Genomic DNA, 16,471 nt, shown 5'->3' with positions numbered 1-16,471 from the left:
GCTCAACCGACTGAGGCACCCAGTTACCCTCTTTCTAATTATTTGCTCAAAGTGCCACCAAGCACATTATTTCAAGGGAAACATCGGCTGCCCCAGCCCTGGTTCTTACTCCCCTCCCTAACCCATGTGCTACTATTGTAACCTTTTCCTCCCCTTGTTTCCCTACTAACTCGTGTGCTCAGTGTGAGCCCTGGCAAATCCATTTCAGATTTACCCACTGGCATCTAGGTAATAAAGCATTACTGCTCAGTCATGTGGATATTCCCCGGTATTTACACATGATACCCAACCTCTGGGACTTCTATGCCCTGGGTTAGGTCATGATATGCATGAAACATTAACAGACCGTCTAGTTTGATATTGATGGAGGATGTAGGATGGATTTATGAGGGTTTACTGTATATGCTCCTTGGGCATTTGTGCAGAAGTTTTTAGAATAGAAAACGTTAGTAATTGTTTAGTTATCCCCTCCGTGTGATAGATGGTCTCAGCCTGGAAGGACTTCTCCCTGGCCCTTACTTTAGAAAGTAAGGTAGCCCAGGTTCGAACTTTGAGATGCACCCGACAGCAGACACATCTCCTGCTGCAAATAGCACCTACACGCTACATGTCACAATTCCATCTTGACTCTGTTTTCACAGTTTGATTCGTGTGACAACAGGATGCGTCCTACAAGCCATGACAGCTTAGACTTGCTGAAACGTGGCTTATGATGACATCACGATGGGAGGCAGATGCTTCGATACAACTCCCATTGAGAAGTGGAGTCTAAGACCTCCCTTTGAGCATGGACCAGCCTCAGTGACGTGCATGACCAAAGGCTGTGTAGATGTGATTCTTGGGGACTTGTAATTTTTATGTGCGACAGAGTTGCGTGCGGATATACGCGACTCATGCTTGGGACTGGCTTGTTCCTAGGGAACGAGGACACTTTATTCCTCTGCTCTGTAGTGTGTGCGGTGCCTGTCGAAGATGCTGTGTCATTTTTTGGAGTCGGTGGGAAGTCTGTGGCGTATTGGTGTCTTGATCTCTGTGCAGTAACCTTAAGCGTTCATTAGAAGGGCAGCCGGTTTCTCCCTTGTTCCCTTGTCACCCTGCTTCTCATCCAGACAGCAGTCCCTGTGCTGTTTGTCTCCCAGCTGCATCGTGGTCCCTTCAGAGGTTTTCTTGGGTTATTTATTGATTTAGTAATGTTTATTCATTTTTGAAAGAAGAAAACAGGGTGTGAGCACGGGAGGAGCAGTGAGACAGGGAGACACAGAATCAGAAGCAGGCTCCAGGCTCCCAGCTATCACCACAGAGTTAGACGCAGGGCTCGAACCCATGAACCTCGAGATCATGACCTAAGTCAAAGTCAAACACAACCTACTGAGCCACGCAGGTGGCCTTCTTTTGTGTGTGTGTGTGTGTGTGTTTTACCTCACAGAAATAGAATTTTACTACTTTAGCAAAGTCATCTTTTAGAAGGAACAAAAACTGGAAGTGAAGAGATGTATGCTGGCAGGTTGAAGCAATAATTTATGTTTGCATGAAAAGAAAACTTTATGCAGCTATAAATCTTTGGAAACTTGTTTTTTTTTTTTTTTGTATTTTGTCAATGTGTCTGCAAACGGTTGACCTATTTTGTTAGTAAAATGTACTCCTCCTTCCTTCCTTTCGGATTTCTTCATAAAGCCGTGTGAGGTGTGGGAGGATGTCCCGGATTCCTGAAAAGGTCTCCAAGAGGACGACTTGCCCAGAGTGCCTGGTGGCAGACATCTTCCTGACCATTTTACTCTTCAGTGTGTTACAGACGAATCCTTACAGATTCCTAGGGTTTCCTCATGGATCACTCTTTCAGACAGAGACCTATGAGCAGCCTTTCACCTTCAGATTGGAAGAAAGATCTGTGCTTTTTCACCATTGTTTTCATTCTCCTTGGGCCACAGAGGTGAGTCCCTGAACAAGGAAAGGGAGGGGATTCTCCCTTTGGGTATGCAGAGATCAGATCCGGACAGAAATTTTCTGGGAGGACAATTTGTCTTTTAAAAGGTAAAGTGAAGAGGGGGCCTTGCTGGCTCTATTGGAACAGCAGGTGACTCGATCTCGGGGTCACAGGGTCATGAGTTCGAGTCCCAAGTTAATGTAGAGATTACTTAATAAATAAATACCTAATAACATAAATACTTAAATACAAAAATAAACAATAAAATTCAAACCCAGTTTCCAGTGTTGCCTGTGGATTCCAAAGAGGATTCTAGAAGCATGTGGACGGTGGCGGGGCTGCCAGACGTCATGTGAGGAAGAAAGCACAGGAACTCGACTTCTGGGGAAGCTGGCTTCCAGAAGGACCAGGAACTGTCCTTTTTTCCCAACGAGTCTAGAACAAAGACCTCTTTCACCTTCACCTTCCGGGAAGAGTTAGCCTCTCCAGCCTTCCTCAGAGACTGTCCTTTCCAGGGACAGTTTCCTCTGGCCCGAACAACAGGTGGCTTAAGTTCTGCAGTAGGGTGGCCTCTTTCCAGCTCGGGGCGATAGGACTCACTTGACTGGAGAGGCAGAGATTTTGGGCAAATCACGCAACTTTCTGTCTCCTGTCCTTTCATTTGTGAATGGGCACCCCAGGACGACACTGTTTAGTTGCCCCTCTCGGGGCTGAGTGTTGAGTCTGTTGTATAAAATAGCATCAACAGCAGTTTACATCTGGGAATTTCTTGCCAGGCTTGGGACACCTAGACAGAGGGGAGCGAGGTTTAAAGTGGCCTTGGAAGGACACTGTGGATCCTTCCTTAACTGCTAGCAAACTTTTGCCCGTTCAGTTAAAACTGACAGGAATCTCATCTGGGCAATTGAGAGTTGTGCCCTGATTTGCCCCAATTGAATGTGGTGGGGGGGGGGCTGTCATGGGCTCACAGCCCCTCCTTCCGTGCTTCACTGCACCCGTAGGCAAGGTTAGTATCCAGGTCCCAGGGGCACGATTGGACCAAAATTGTGTCAGAAATAACTGAGACTCCACAGACACCTAGGTTGCTCCGTCTATTTATTTTTTTTCCCAACGTTTTTTATTTATTTTTGGGACAGAGATAGAGCATGAACGGGGGAGGGGCAGAGAGAGGGAGACACAGAATCGGAAACAGGCTCCAGGCTCCGAGCCATCAGCCCGGAGCCTGACGCGGGGCTCGAACTCACGGATCGCGAGATCGTGACCTGGCTGAAGTCGGACGCTTAACCGACTGCGCCACCCAGGCGCCCCCTTGCTCCGTCTATTTAAAGTCCGACTCCTGGTTTTGGCTCAGGTCATAATTTCACGGTTCATGGGTTCAAACACTGCATCGAGCTGTCTGTTGTCAGCACAGAGCCTGTTAGGGATTCTCTCTCTCTCCATCTATCTGTCTCTCTAATTGTGCAATCTCTGTCTCTCTTAAAAATAAATAAATAAATAAATAAAATGAGCCAAAAACCATATAACTCTGAATTTATTTGTAACCTCTTTTGAGTTGGAAAGATCCCTGAGATCAATGTAAGATTTGAGGAGAATTTGATGGAGACTTGGAGAAAAAAACACCTCTCAGGTACGGGTTTGTGCCAAGAATGTGGTCTTGACAGCTGTGGCACCCGCCCGGCCCCAATCTGCACTGTCTTCTTGTCTTCAGGTTGAGCCTGTTAAGCAGGCCTCGTTCCTGGCCTCGAATGAACCCCAGACCTGGAGTGTAAAAGTAGGCTTCCAGACCACGCTTCCCTGGTGTTGCTGCCTAGGTGTGATTTTTTTTTTTTCTGTGGGATCAATCTGTTTTGATTTTTTTTTAAAAACTTGGAAAAATTGCTACGTTGGATCTTTAGCTGTACTCAGAAAATATTTCTTACAACTTCTTTCTGCTAAGATTTGTCCTGGGGAGTCCCTTCCACAGGCTGTACCCCAGAGGTCTTTTTCAGCACTTTTGAGTGGAAGCCTGGAGGCTGTGGGAGGTCAGTGTGCCTCATGTCTACAGAATGGATGGATATCAAAACATAGCTGGGGAAGGGAGAAAGTGGCAAGGTTCCGAGGCTTGTAGTAAAGCTCGGCCACTTTCTCCTCTGCCCTGTGCAAAGAACAGCCTCCCGAGTTCCCTCTCCTCCCTGGCTGCTCCTGACCCCGTCCTGTGTGGCCCCAGAGAGACCAGGTGGAGGGGTGTCTGTGCACCAGTTTCCAGGCTGCATGACCATCAGCATTGAGGGAAGGTTCAGATGCCCGAAGGTTCAGATGGCCATCCATTTTGGGGACAGAGCCTCATGCTGGGAGCCAGGCGGTGCCGGGGGCTGTCTGAGAGCTTGATATTTTCAGCTTTCCGGGTTGTGGGGCATCTGGCATTTACTGAATTTGGTGGGCGAATCTCAGAAGTGGCCTAATATGTGAATGCACATTGGGGGCTGTATGTGTGGGGGGTTCCCACGACAAGGAATTCTCTGTAATGCCAGCTGGGTGTCTTACAATTTAACTCAATTCTGACACTACATGGAGACAGCATCAGATCCCACAGGAAAGGGGTCACTTCCAGGAGACTACAACCCACTTCAAATGCTAACTATAAGTAGCAGGCCTACAGCCAAAGCAATAACAATAAAAATGATCCAATTAAAAAAATAACAAAAGGCTTGAACAGACATTTCTCCAAAGAACACATAAAAATGGCCAATAGATACATGAAAAGAGGCTTACATCACTAATCATCAGGGGAATATAAATAAAAATCACATTCATAATCATCCTCACGCCTGTGAGAATGGCCACCATCAAAAAGACAAGACATGGTGTTGTTAGGGATGTTGAGGAAAGAGAAACCTCTGCACTGTTGGGAAGGTAAATTGGTATAGCTACTGTGGAAATTCATATGGAGATTCCTCAAAAAATAAAAACTACCATGTGTCCAACAATCTCACTTCTGGGTACATTTGCGACAACAAGGTTGGACCTTAAGAGCATTATGCTAAGTGAATTAATGTAGACAGTGGAAGATAAATGTTATATGACTTATTTCACTTGTAAGTGAAATCTCCCCAAAACTAGATTCCAGGGTCAAAAGGTTTTCATGGGAATTCTACCAAACATTTAAGGAAGAGTTAACACCTATTCTCTTGAAGCTGTTCCAAAAAATAGAAATGGAAGGAAAACTTCCCAACTCTTTCTCTTGAACCAACATTACCTTATTCCAAAGCCAGGCAAAGATCCCACTAAAACTGGAGAACTATAGACCAATTTCCCTGATGAACATGGATGCAAATAAATCCTAAGATATTAGCCAACCGAGTCCAATAATACATTAAAAGAATTACTCACCATGACCAAGTAGGATTTGTAGTTGGGATGCAGAGTTGGTTCAATATCTGCAAAAAATCAGTGTGATTCATCACATCAAGAAAAGAATGGACAGGATCCATACTATCTTCTCAATAGATGCAGAGAAAAGCATTTGACAAATATGTCTTTCTTGATAAAATTCCTCAAGAAAGTAGGGATAGAAGGGTCATATCTCGAGATCATAAAAGCCACATATCAAAGACACAATGCTAATATCATCTTCAATAGGAAAAATCTGACAGATTTCCCCCTAACGTCAGGAACAAGACAGGGATGTCTACTCTCACCACTGTTATTCAACATAGTAGTAGAACACAAAGAAAAAAAAATCATCCAAATCGGCAAGAAGGAAGCCTTTCACTCTTCGCAGATGACATGATACTCTATACGGAAAACCCAAAAGACTCCAACAAAACACTGCCCGAACTGATCCATGAATTCAGCAAAGTTGCTGGATATAAATTCAATGCACAGAAAAATTGGTGGCATTCCTATGCACCAACAATGAAGCAACAGAAAGAAAAATCAAGTAATTGATCCCATTTACAATTGCATCAAAAACAAAAAAATACCTAGAATAAACCTAACCAAAGAGGTGAAAAATCTATACACTGAAAACTTTAGAAAGCTTATGAAAGGAAGAAGACACCAAAAAAAAAAAAAATAGAAAAATATTCCATGCTCCTGGATAAGAAGAAATATTTTTAAATTATACTACCCAAAGCAATCTAAAATCAATGCAATCCCTACAACACCAGCATTCTTCACAGAGCTAGAACAAACAATATTAAAATTTGTATGGAAACAGAAAAGACCCCAAATACCCAAAGCAATCTTGAAAAAGAAAACTAAAACAGGAAGCTTCACAATCCCGGAATTCAACCTGTATTGCAAAGCTGTAATCATCAAGAAATTATGATACTGGCAAAAAACAGACAGAGCAAAGGAACAGAATGGAGAAACCAGAAATGGACCCACAAACATACAGCCAACTAATCTTTGACAAAGCAAGAAAGGCTATCCAATGGACTAAAGACAGTGTCTTCAGCAATTGATGTTGGGAAAACTGGGCAGTGACATGCAGAAAAATCAACAAGGACCACTTTCTTACACCAGACATGGTGTAAGAATAAACTCAACATGGATGAAAGACTTAAATGTAAGACAGAAATCCATCAAAATCCTTGAGGAGAAAGCAGGCAAAAACATCTTGGACCTTAGCCGCAGCAACTTCTCAACACGTCTCCAGAGGCAAGGAAAAAGCTAAAACGAACCATTGGGACCTCATCAAAATGAAAAGCTTCTGCACATCAAAGGAAAAAATCAGCAAAACTAAAAGGCACCTGACAGAATGGGAGAAGATATTTGCAAATGACAAATCAGATAAAGGGTTAGTATCCAAAATCTATAAAGAACTTATGAAATTCAACACCAAAAATCAAATAATCCAGTGAAGAATGGGCAAACTACATGAATGGACACTTCCTCAGAGAAGACATCCAGATGGCCAACAGACACATGAAAAGATGCTCAACGTCATTCATCATCAGGTAAATACAAATCAAAACCACAATGAGATATCACCTCACACCTGGTAGAGTGGCTAACATTCACAACTCAGGCAACAGATGTTGGGAAAGGCTGAGGAGACAGAAGATTTTAAAACAAACAAGATTTTAAAACAAAAACTGTAACGAGATGAAGAAAAGCACTATGTCACTATCAGTCAAGAAGATCAAACAATTGTAAATATTTGTGCCCTAAACTTGAAACACCCAAATATGCAAATAAATTAACAAAAATAAAGGAATTCAGTAACACAACAAGAGAGTATTTTAACACCCCACTTACAACAATGAACAAATAGATCATCTAAGCAAAAAACAAGGAAACATTAGATTTGAATGACATGGACCAGATGGACTGAACAGATATATTCAGAATATTTCATCCTAAAACAGAAGAGGTACCTGGGTGGCTCAGTTGTTTAAGCATCTGGCTTCAACTCAGGTGATGATGTCACAGCTCGTGAGTTCAAGCCCTGCATCAGGCTCTGAACTGAGAGCCCAGACCCTGGAGCCTGCTTTAGATTCTGTCTCTCTCTCTTTGTCCCTCCCCCATTAACACTCTCTCTTTCAAAAATAAACATCAAAAAATTTAAACTAGGCAGCAGAATACACATTATTTCAAGTGCACATGGGATATTCTCCAGAATAGATTACATACTAGATCACAAATCAGGCCTCATCAAGTACAAAAAGATTGAGATCATACCATACATTTTTTCTGACCACAATGTTATGAAACTTGAAGTCAACCACAAGAAAAAATTTGGAAAGAACACGAATACATGGATGTTATACAACATTCTATTAAAAAATAAGTGGTTCAGCCAGGAAATAAAAAATGAAATTAAAAAAATACACGGAAACAAATGAAAATGATAGCTCAACAGTCCAAAACCTTTGGGTTGTAGCAAAAGTGATCAATAAAGGGAATTTTATAACAATTCAGGCTGACCTCATGAACCAAAAAAAAAATCTCAGGTAAACAACATAAATCACACCTAAAAAACTAGAAAATAATGAAACAAAAGCCAGCAGACAAGGGGAAGTAATAAACGTTAGGGCAGAAATAAATGATTTAGTTTGAACAGATTAATGAAATCAGGATCTGTTTAATTGAAAAAAATAATATTGAAAAACCTCTACCCAAACCTATGAAAAAGAAAAGGGAAAGGTCACAAATAAAATCACAAAGGAGAGAGGAGAAATAACCAACACCACAGAAATACAATTATAAGAAGATACTTAAAAAAACCTATATACCAACAAACTGTGACCTAGAAGAAATGGATAAATTCTTAGAAATTTAAATTACCAAAACTGAAACAGGAATAGATTTGCACAGACCAATAACCAGCAAAGAAATTGAATCAGTAGGAGTCAAAAGAAACTCCCAAAAAACATAAATCCAGTATCAGCTTCACAGATGAATTCTACCAAATATTTAAAGAAGAGTTAAAACCTTTTTTCGCACAAATATCAAAAAAATAGAAAAGATATAGAACCCAAATTCATTCTGCAAGACCATCACCCTGATACCAAAACAAGATAACACAAGAGAACCACAGGCCAATTTTTCTGATGAATATACATGCAAAAATTCTGAACAAAATACTACTAAATCAAATCCAACAACACATTAAAAGAAATTATTCACCATGATCAAGTGGGATTTATTCTTGTGTTGCAAGTGTGGTTTAATACTGGTAAATCAATTAACAAAATAATACATCATATTAACAAGAAAAAATATAAGAACCATATGATCATTTCAATAAATGATAAACACCCTCAGAAAATTAGGGATAGAGGAAACATACTTCAACTAATAGAAATCATTGCCATTAAATTATAAAAGAAAAAGGTAGAATTATCTCATAAAGGAATTTCATTTGGCCACATGCCTAAATAACACCCATTATCTCCCATGATGCCATTAGTAAAGTTATCAACTGCAGCACAAACTTTAACATTTTTATGGCCTAATTTGATATCTTTGCACAGCACTGTAGAACTCTGTTTCAATCATGTAATCTTCCCAACAATTCTATGAGGTAGATATGTTGGAAGAGGTTATCAAGAGGAGATGACGACTGGTTGACCCACAAGCTGGACCTGGAGAGTTAGAGGAACTTCACCTTCTCCCCTGTCCTCAGAAGGTACATTCTGCATACTATTCCCGTACTAGCAGCCATTTCAAAGATGTAGCCTTGAAAGAGTAGTATTGTTGAGGGCTGTGGCCTGAATATATGACTAAATCCATTTAAGTCCTCTATGTAAAACTAAGATTTTGGCAGGCAGGTGCAGAAATCTACTTGTCTCACAAACATCGTATGTAAGTTCTATTGCTTATTAAACCCGGCCACCCAGCAATTCATTGTGGTCTGCCTCCTCTGTACAAGGACATTTCAAATTTCAACTGGGAAACTTGGTTGCGAAGCAAGATACTACTATTCTCATTTTCAAGTGGATATAAGGCAGGAACAGGTTCAGTATGATTACATAGCCAGGAAGTAATGAATCCAAGAACAATTTGTGCTTCTTAGCATATCACATTTGACCTCCTTTATCTCCCAGATATTTACTTCTAGATCGCTCCCTTTATTGTGCCTTGGTATTGTTTTTTGTGGTGGAAATTGAAAGGCAGAAGCATCCTGCCTTATCCTTTTTATAGCACCACAGCAGAGCTATCTTTTACATGTTTTCATAGAAAATTTCAAGCCATTTCTTAAACAGGAAGACACAGAGTTACAGAGAGTGACTTCATAATCAGCACTGGGAAATATATTTCATTGAGTGGTACTGAAGCAGGTAAAATTAAAGTCTCTTGACAAAAATGTTAGACTTTCTCTTTGAAAATAACAATCTCTATCCACAACCAGCATTGCTTGTATTCAAGACATCAGACTCATTGTCTAATTCTAGTCTCTGGATTAGTTTCAAAGAGCTGATAGAGAAAATATGACACTATTAGAGAGCCTTGGACCTTCTTCTTACCCTGAGATGTTCTGGCTATTAGCACAATTGATGCTCAAGATGATCATGAGATATTCACTCCTTTTCTCTGTTAAAGCTCCTGGGAGACTTTGTTTCAAATAGAAAACAAATTGAGAGACTTCAATGGAATATGCCCAAGTCACTTTCCAGGAACTTATTGTCAAAAGAGAAGTGAATCTGTTACCATTTGGAGGCACAGCCTAGAATTATGTAGTGTGGAATGAACTAATAGAAGAGATAAAAATGAAAATGAATGAGATGAAAAAATAGATAAACCTATCCATTCAGATAAAAAAGTCATGTCAGGAAACTACACACTCACTGAAAAAAGACTAAGCATATGCTTGCTGGGGAAATGCACACTTACTGAAGACAGACTAACAATATGCCTGCTTTTCCTCCTCCTTCAGCCATCTTCTGCCCCTCCTGCCCTCACTCTGGCTGTGCTCTGGGTGGTCTGGAAAAGGGTTAACTCATCAGGACGAAGTAGCTCAGCTAAAGCCCTACAAGGTAAGTAGCTAATACCAGCGCTGGTAGGTGAACTCTCCTAGACTATTGGCCTCTAACCCCTGGACACTCTCTTTCTCCAGCAAGGCTACTTCTTGCAAACATAAAACTCAAACATGGTCAGCCAAGTGTTTCTTGTTCCCCTCCCAAGTTCTCTGTCCTAGTTAGTTCAGGCTGCTATAGAAAAATACCACAAATTGGGTAACTTGTTAAACAATGGAAGTTTATTTCTCACATTCTAGAGGCTGAAAATCCAAGATCAATACGCTAACATGATCATGTTCTGGCAAAGGTCTTCTTCCGAGTTGCAGACTGCTGACTCCTCACTGTGTTCTCATTCATTTGGTGGAAGGTGTCAGCTAGCACTGTGGAGTTTCTTTCATGTCACTAATCCCATTCATAAGGGCTTCTCCTCCATGACCTAATCACTTTCCAAAAGCTTCACCTCTTAACACGATCACCATGGGCATTAGGATTTCAACACATGAATTTCAGAGGAAAATATTCAGACCACAGCACTCTCCATGTATATGTAAAGTTGCACCATGGCAGGATACTTGGAGAACTTTCCATGGTTCATCCAGTTGTGTCTACTAAGCATCCCACACGTGACAATAAGCTGATCTTTTAAAAATTATATCCAATTTATCTCCCTTTATGCTTACCCCTGAAAGAGCAGACCTAGGCCGGCTGACTAGTGACTATGTCCCCGACATGGCCACAGAAAGAAGTTCCTGCTCAAACCTCAGAACACCCCTCCTCCCCTTAAGTAACTTATTGATGCATTCTTCTGAAGTCTGAGGTGGGAGGAAGGGGAGTGTGAGAGGCGTGGAAAGTGTGAGTAAAAGAGGGAAGGCTTCTCTCAGGTAGGGGCCAGAGGCAGGAGCCCTCAACCCTGTCCAGGTTTAGAATGACCTGGACATTCTACCCCTCCCCAAACCAATTAATCAGAGCCTCTGGGGATGGTGTTTGGTGCTAGGTATTTATATTGCACATCAAGGCTGATAGCCAATGGTTAATAGGTGACCAGTGAGAAACGTTCTGTATACACTGAGGCCAAACATGTTAGAGATCCTCAGACACAGTGGTTCTTAACCTTCAGGTGCGTCAGAATCTCTTGAAGACTTGTTCAAACACAGATTGCTGAGCCCCACCTCCGGAGTTTCTGATTCAGTAGGTCTGTGACCACCATGTCCAACATTTGCATTTTTAACAAGTTCCAGGTGACGCTGATAATTGCTGATCTGGGACCACACTTTGGCAGCCAATCGGCTGAGTCCACAACCCTTCCCCAGCCAATCGGCTAAGGCTATGATCCCTATAAAACCTTTGTGCCTTTGAAACTCTCTCTGGTAGCTCACTGCTGCGTCAGTGCAGGTAGGAGATTGAGCTCGAGCTAGCTCGAATAAAAGTTCTTTGCTTTTGCCTCGGACTCGTCTCCCTGGTGGTCTTTGGGGATCACGAATTCTGGGCATAACACCCTTTGTGTCGCTGCTTTATGGCATGTTACCTATGTGACAAAACTCAAAACGAAGTAAATCTCCTTCCTTTATAGTAGTTTTTATTCCAAAATCTAAAAAGCCTTAAGGATGAAGAATTATGGAAAGAAAAATCACAGTCTTTGCAGTGAGACAAAGCTGGGTGCGAGTCCTGGCCCTGGCAACGTGAACTATGCATCCACAAGCCAACCACATAATTTCTTATGGGAAACTGGAGTAAATAATTCTTACAGTATTCTGCAGGTTTTCTGAGTTTTATTGCATAACGGACTCTCTGGGGCCAAGCATAGACAAGAGACCCATGGAAGAGGGTAGGAAGGGAGGAGAGGCAGTGTTTGCTACACGGACTGGCAGAAGGGAGCTGGGGCAGTGGAGGGATAGCTCGCCCGGCAAGGCAGAGCATCTGTCTGGCTTGCAAAAGCGGAGGGGCTAGACTCCATGAGTTCTGACAGCCAGCAGGACTTAACATCTGGAAGTTTAAAAGTCAACAGCTCTTCTCTTGGAGAGCAGGGAGGGTGAGAGGACGCCAAGAGGGAAAGTTGTTGAGCCCCAGAAAGACAAAGCTCAGCTCGGCAGGGGAACAAAGGTGCTGGGAAGTGCCATTTCTCTCTCCCATCCCTCAGCCAAAATTCTAAAGGTATACAAGTTCTCTCACTGAACTTGCACTGCGCAAATGCCCAACACTGTGCTTCTGTGGATCCATCCCTCTGATGGGCCTGCCTCCCTCCCCCTGCTGCAGGGCCCCTCCCAAAGGGGACCACCAACAGCAAAGCAAGCTAAGCCTGCCTCTCCCATCACTGTGCACCTTGCAGATCCACCCCAGCTAAAACACCCTTGGCCAGATACCATCAAAACAGCACCACAAGCCTGGCAGTGTGCAAGCAGCCCAGACGGGGGCCACACCACTCCACAGTGAGTCCTGCCCCTGGGAGAGGGGGGAAGATAAGGTATACACCAGTCTGTGGCCCCAGCAGTGGACTGGGGGCAGATATTGGGTCTGATTGCGGCTTTGCCCACCAACACAAGTTACTCCAGACAGCACAGGGGAAGGGCCCTGCAGTTTGGAGCTACCCCAGGGACTACCCAAAATGATGAAATGGAAGAAATCTCAAAAGAAACTCCAGGAAGTAGCGGCAGCTAACAAATAGATCAAAACCGATTTAAGCAATATAATGGAACAAGAATTTAGAATAATCACTGGGCTTGAAAAAGCATAGAGGACAGCATAGAATCTATTGCTACAGAGATCAAGGGACTAAGAAATAGTCATGAGGAGCTAAAAATTGCTATATATGAAGTGAAAAATAAAACGTAGGAGGCCATAGCATGGATTGAAGAGACAGAGGGGAGAATAGGTGAATTAGAAGATAAAAGTATGGAGAAAGAGGAAGCTGAGAAAAAGAGATAAAAAAATCCAGAAATATGAGAGGAGAATTAGAGAATAAAGTGATGAAATCAAACAGAACAGTATCCATATCATAGGAATTCCAGGGGAAGAATAGAGAGAAAGGGGCTGAAGGTGTACTTGAACAAATCATAGCTGAGAATATCCCTGATCTGGGGAGGAAAAAGGAATTGAAATCCAAGAAGCACAGAGAACTCCCTTCAGACATAACTTGAATCAATCTCTGCATGACATATCATAGTGAAACTGGCAAAATACAAGGATAAAGAGAAAATTCTGAAAGCAGCTAAGGATAAACTTACATGCTTTAATTTACAGAGGTAGACACATAAGAGTGGTAGCAGACCTATCGAAATCTGGCAGGGCAGAAAGGAATGGCAGAATATCTTCAATGTGATGAACAGGAAAAATATACAGCCAACAATCCTTTATCCAGCAAGTCTGTCATTCAGAATAGAAGGAGAGATAAAATTTTCCAAAACAAACAAAACTGAAGGAATTCATCACCACTAAACCTGCCCTACAAGAGATCCTAAGGGGGATTCTGTGAGTGAAATGTTTCAAGAACTACAAAGGACCAGAGACATCACTACAAGCATGAAACCTAAAAACATCACAATGACTCTAAACACATATCTTTCTATAATAACACTGAATGTAAATGGACTAAAGGCTCCAAACAAAAGGGTATCATAATGGATAAAAAAAAAAAAAACAAGACCCATCTATTTTCTGTCTACAAGAGACACTTTTTCGACAGGAAGACTCAGATTGAAAGTGAGGTGATGGAGAACTACCTATCATGCTACTGGAAGTCAAAAGAAAGCTGGAGTAGCCATACTTATATCAGACTAACTAGACTTTAAATTAAAGGCTGTAACAAGAGATGAAGAGGGCATTATAAAATAATTACAGGGTCTGTCCATCAGGAAGAGCTAACAATTATAAATGTTTATGTGCCTAAGATGGGAGCCTCCAAATATATGAAACAATCACAAACATAAGCAACCTTCTTGATAAGACTGTGGTAATTGCAAGGGACTTTAATACCCAACTTACAACAAAGGATAAATCATCTAGACACAGGATCAATAAAGAAACAAGGACCTTCTTTTTTGGCCAGAACCACAATCTTCCAGTAATTCGCCAAAATGACCAACACAAAGGGAAAGAGGAGAGGTACTTGATATATGTTCTCTAGGCCTTTTAGAAAACATGAAGTTGTTGCTTTGGCTAAGTAATTGCGAATCTAAAATAAAGGTGATATTTTGGACATCAAGGGAATGGGCACTGTTTAAAAAGGAATGCCCTGCAAATGTTACCATGGCAAAACAGGAAGAGTCTACAGTGTTACCCAGCATGCTGTTGCCCTTGTAAACAAGTTAAGGGCAAGCTTCTTGCTAAGAGAATTAACGTATGTATTGAGCACGTTAAGCACTCAAAGAGCTGAGATATCTTCCTGAAAAGTGTGAAGGAAAATGATCAGAAAAAGGAAGCGAAGGAGAAAGGTACTTGGATTCAACTGAAGCGCCAGCCTGCCCCACCCAGAGAAGCAAACTTTGTGAGAACCAATGGAAAGGAGACTGAGCTGTTGGAACCCATTCCCTATGAAATCATGGCATGATACATGTAAAAAAAAAAAAAAGACATCAAGACTGTAAAAATATTCCTTTTAATTGAGTAGCAGCATGGTATCCTCTTCCACAAAGAAGTAAAGAAAATTTTATATCCAAAATCATTGGGGGACGGCTTTATTCAAATTCTGTGGTTTTTGAGACACCTGGATGACTCATTTAAGCATCTGACATTGGCTCAGGTCATGATCTTGCAGTCCATGAGTTTGAACATCAGACTCCGTGCTGACAGCTCAGAGCCTGGACCCTGGATTCTGTGTTTCCCTCCTTCTCTGCCCTGCCCTGCTCATGCTCTGTCTCTGTCTCAAAAATAAAGATTAAAAAAAAGAGAGAAAAAAGAAACAAGGACCCTGAATGATGCACTGGATCAGGTGGACTTGACAGATATATTTAGAACTCTGCATCGCAAAGCAACAGAATATAATTTCTTCTCGAGTGCACATGGAACATTGTCCAAGATAAATCATATACTGGGTCACACAACAGCCTTTCATAAGTATAAAAGAATTGAGATCATACCAGGCACAATTTCAGACCACAATGCTATGAAACTTGAAATCAACCACGGGAAAAAGTCTGTGAAACCTCCAAAAGCATGGAGGTTAAAGAACACCCTACTAAAGAATGAATGCATCAACAAGGCAATTAGAAAAGAAATTTAAAAATATATGGAAACAAATGAAAATGAAAATAAAACAATCCAAATGCGTTGGGTTGCAGTGAAGGCAGTCCTGAGAGGAAAATACATTGCAATCTAGGCTTAGCTCAAGAAACAAGAAAAATCCCAAATACAAAATCTGACACTACACTTAGAGGCAATAGATGAACAGCAAACACCCCAAACCCATCAGAAGAAGAGAAATAATAAGTATAAGAGCAGAAAAAAATATATAGAATCTAAAAAAACTGGAGAGAAGCTCAATGAAACCAAGTGTTGGTTTTTTGAAAAAACAAACAAAATTGATAAACCTCTAGCCAGGTTTCTCAAAAAGAAAAGGGAGATGACCCAAAAAGATAAAATCGTGAATGAAAATGGAATGATTACAACCAATCCCTCAGAAATACAAGCAATTATCAGGGAATACTATGAAAAATTATATGCCAAAAAACTGGACAACCTGGAAGAAATGGACAAATTCCTAAACACCCACACACTTCCAAAACTCAAACAGGAAGAAATAAAAAACTTGAACAGACCCATAAACAGTGAAGAAATTGAATCAGTTATCAAAAATTTCCCAACTAATAAGAGTCCAGGACCAGATGGCTTCCCAGGGGAATTCTACCAGATATTTTTTTTTTATGTTTATTTATTGGGGGTAGGGTCAGAGAGAGGGAGACACAGAATCTGAAACAGGCTCCAGGCTCTGAGCAGTCAGCACAGAGCCCGATGCGGGGCTCGAACTCACGGACCGCGAGATCATGACCTGAGCCGAAGTCGGCCGCTTAACCGACTGAACCACCCAGGCGCCCCTCTACCAGATATTTAAAGCAGAGATAATAGCTATCTTTAAGCTCTTCCAAAAAATAGAAAGGGAAGGAAAACTTCC

The 16,471-nt window shown here is 41.5% G+C and overlaps 1 pseudogene; it reads left to right on the top strand.

The window, feature by feature from the left end:
- Positions 1–14,429: 14,429 nt before the first annotated feature.
- On the top strand, positions 14,430–14,951 carry LOC132684606 (large ribosomal subunit protein eL21 pseudogene; annotated as a pseudogene).
- The last annotated feature ends 1,520 nt before the right edge of the window (positions 14,952–16,471 follow it).

The sequence above is a fragment of the Panthera onca genome, chromosome D2 (assembly GCF_046562875.1).
Source record: "Panthera onca isolate mPanOnc1 chromosome D2, mPanOnc1 haplotype 2, whole genome shotgun sequence".
Lineage (NCBI taxonomy): Eukaryota > Metazoa > Chordata > Mammalia > Carnivora > Felidae > Panthera > Panthera onca.
The sequence above is the reverse complement of the archived record's forward strand: the minus strand, read 5'-3'. Positions and strand labels throughout refer to the sequence as shown.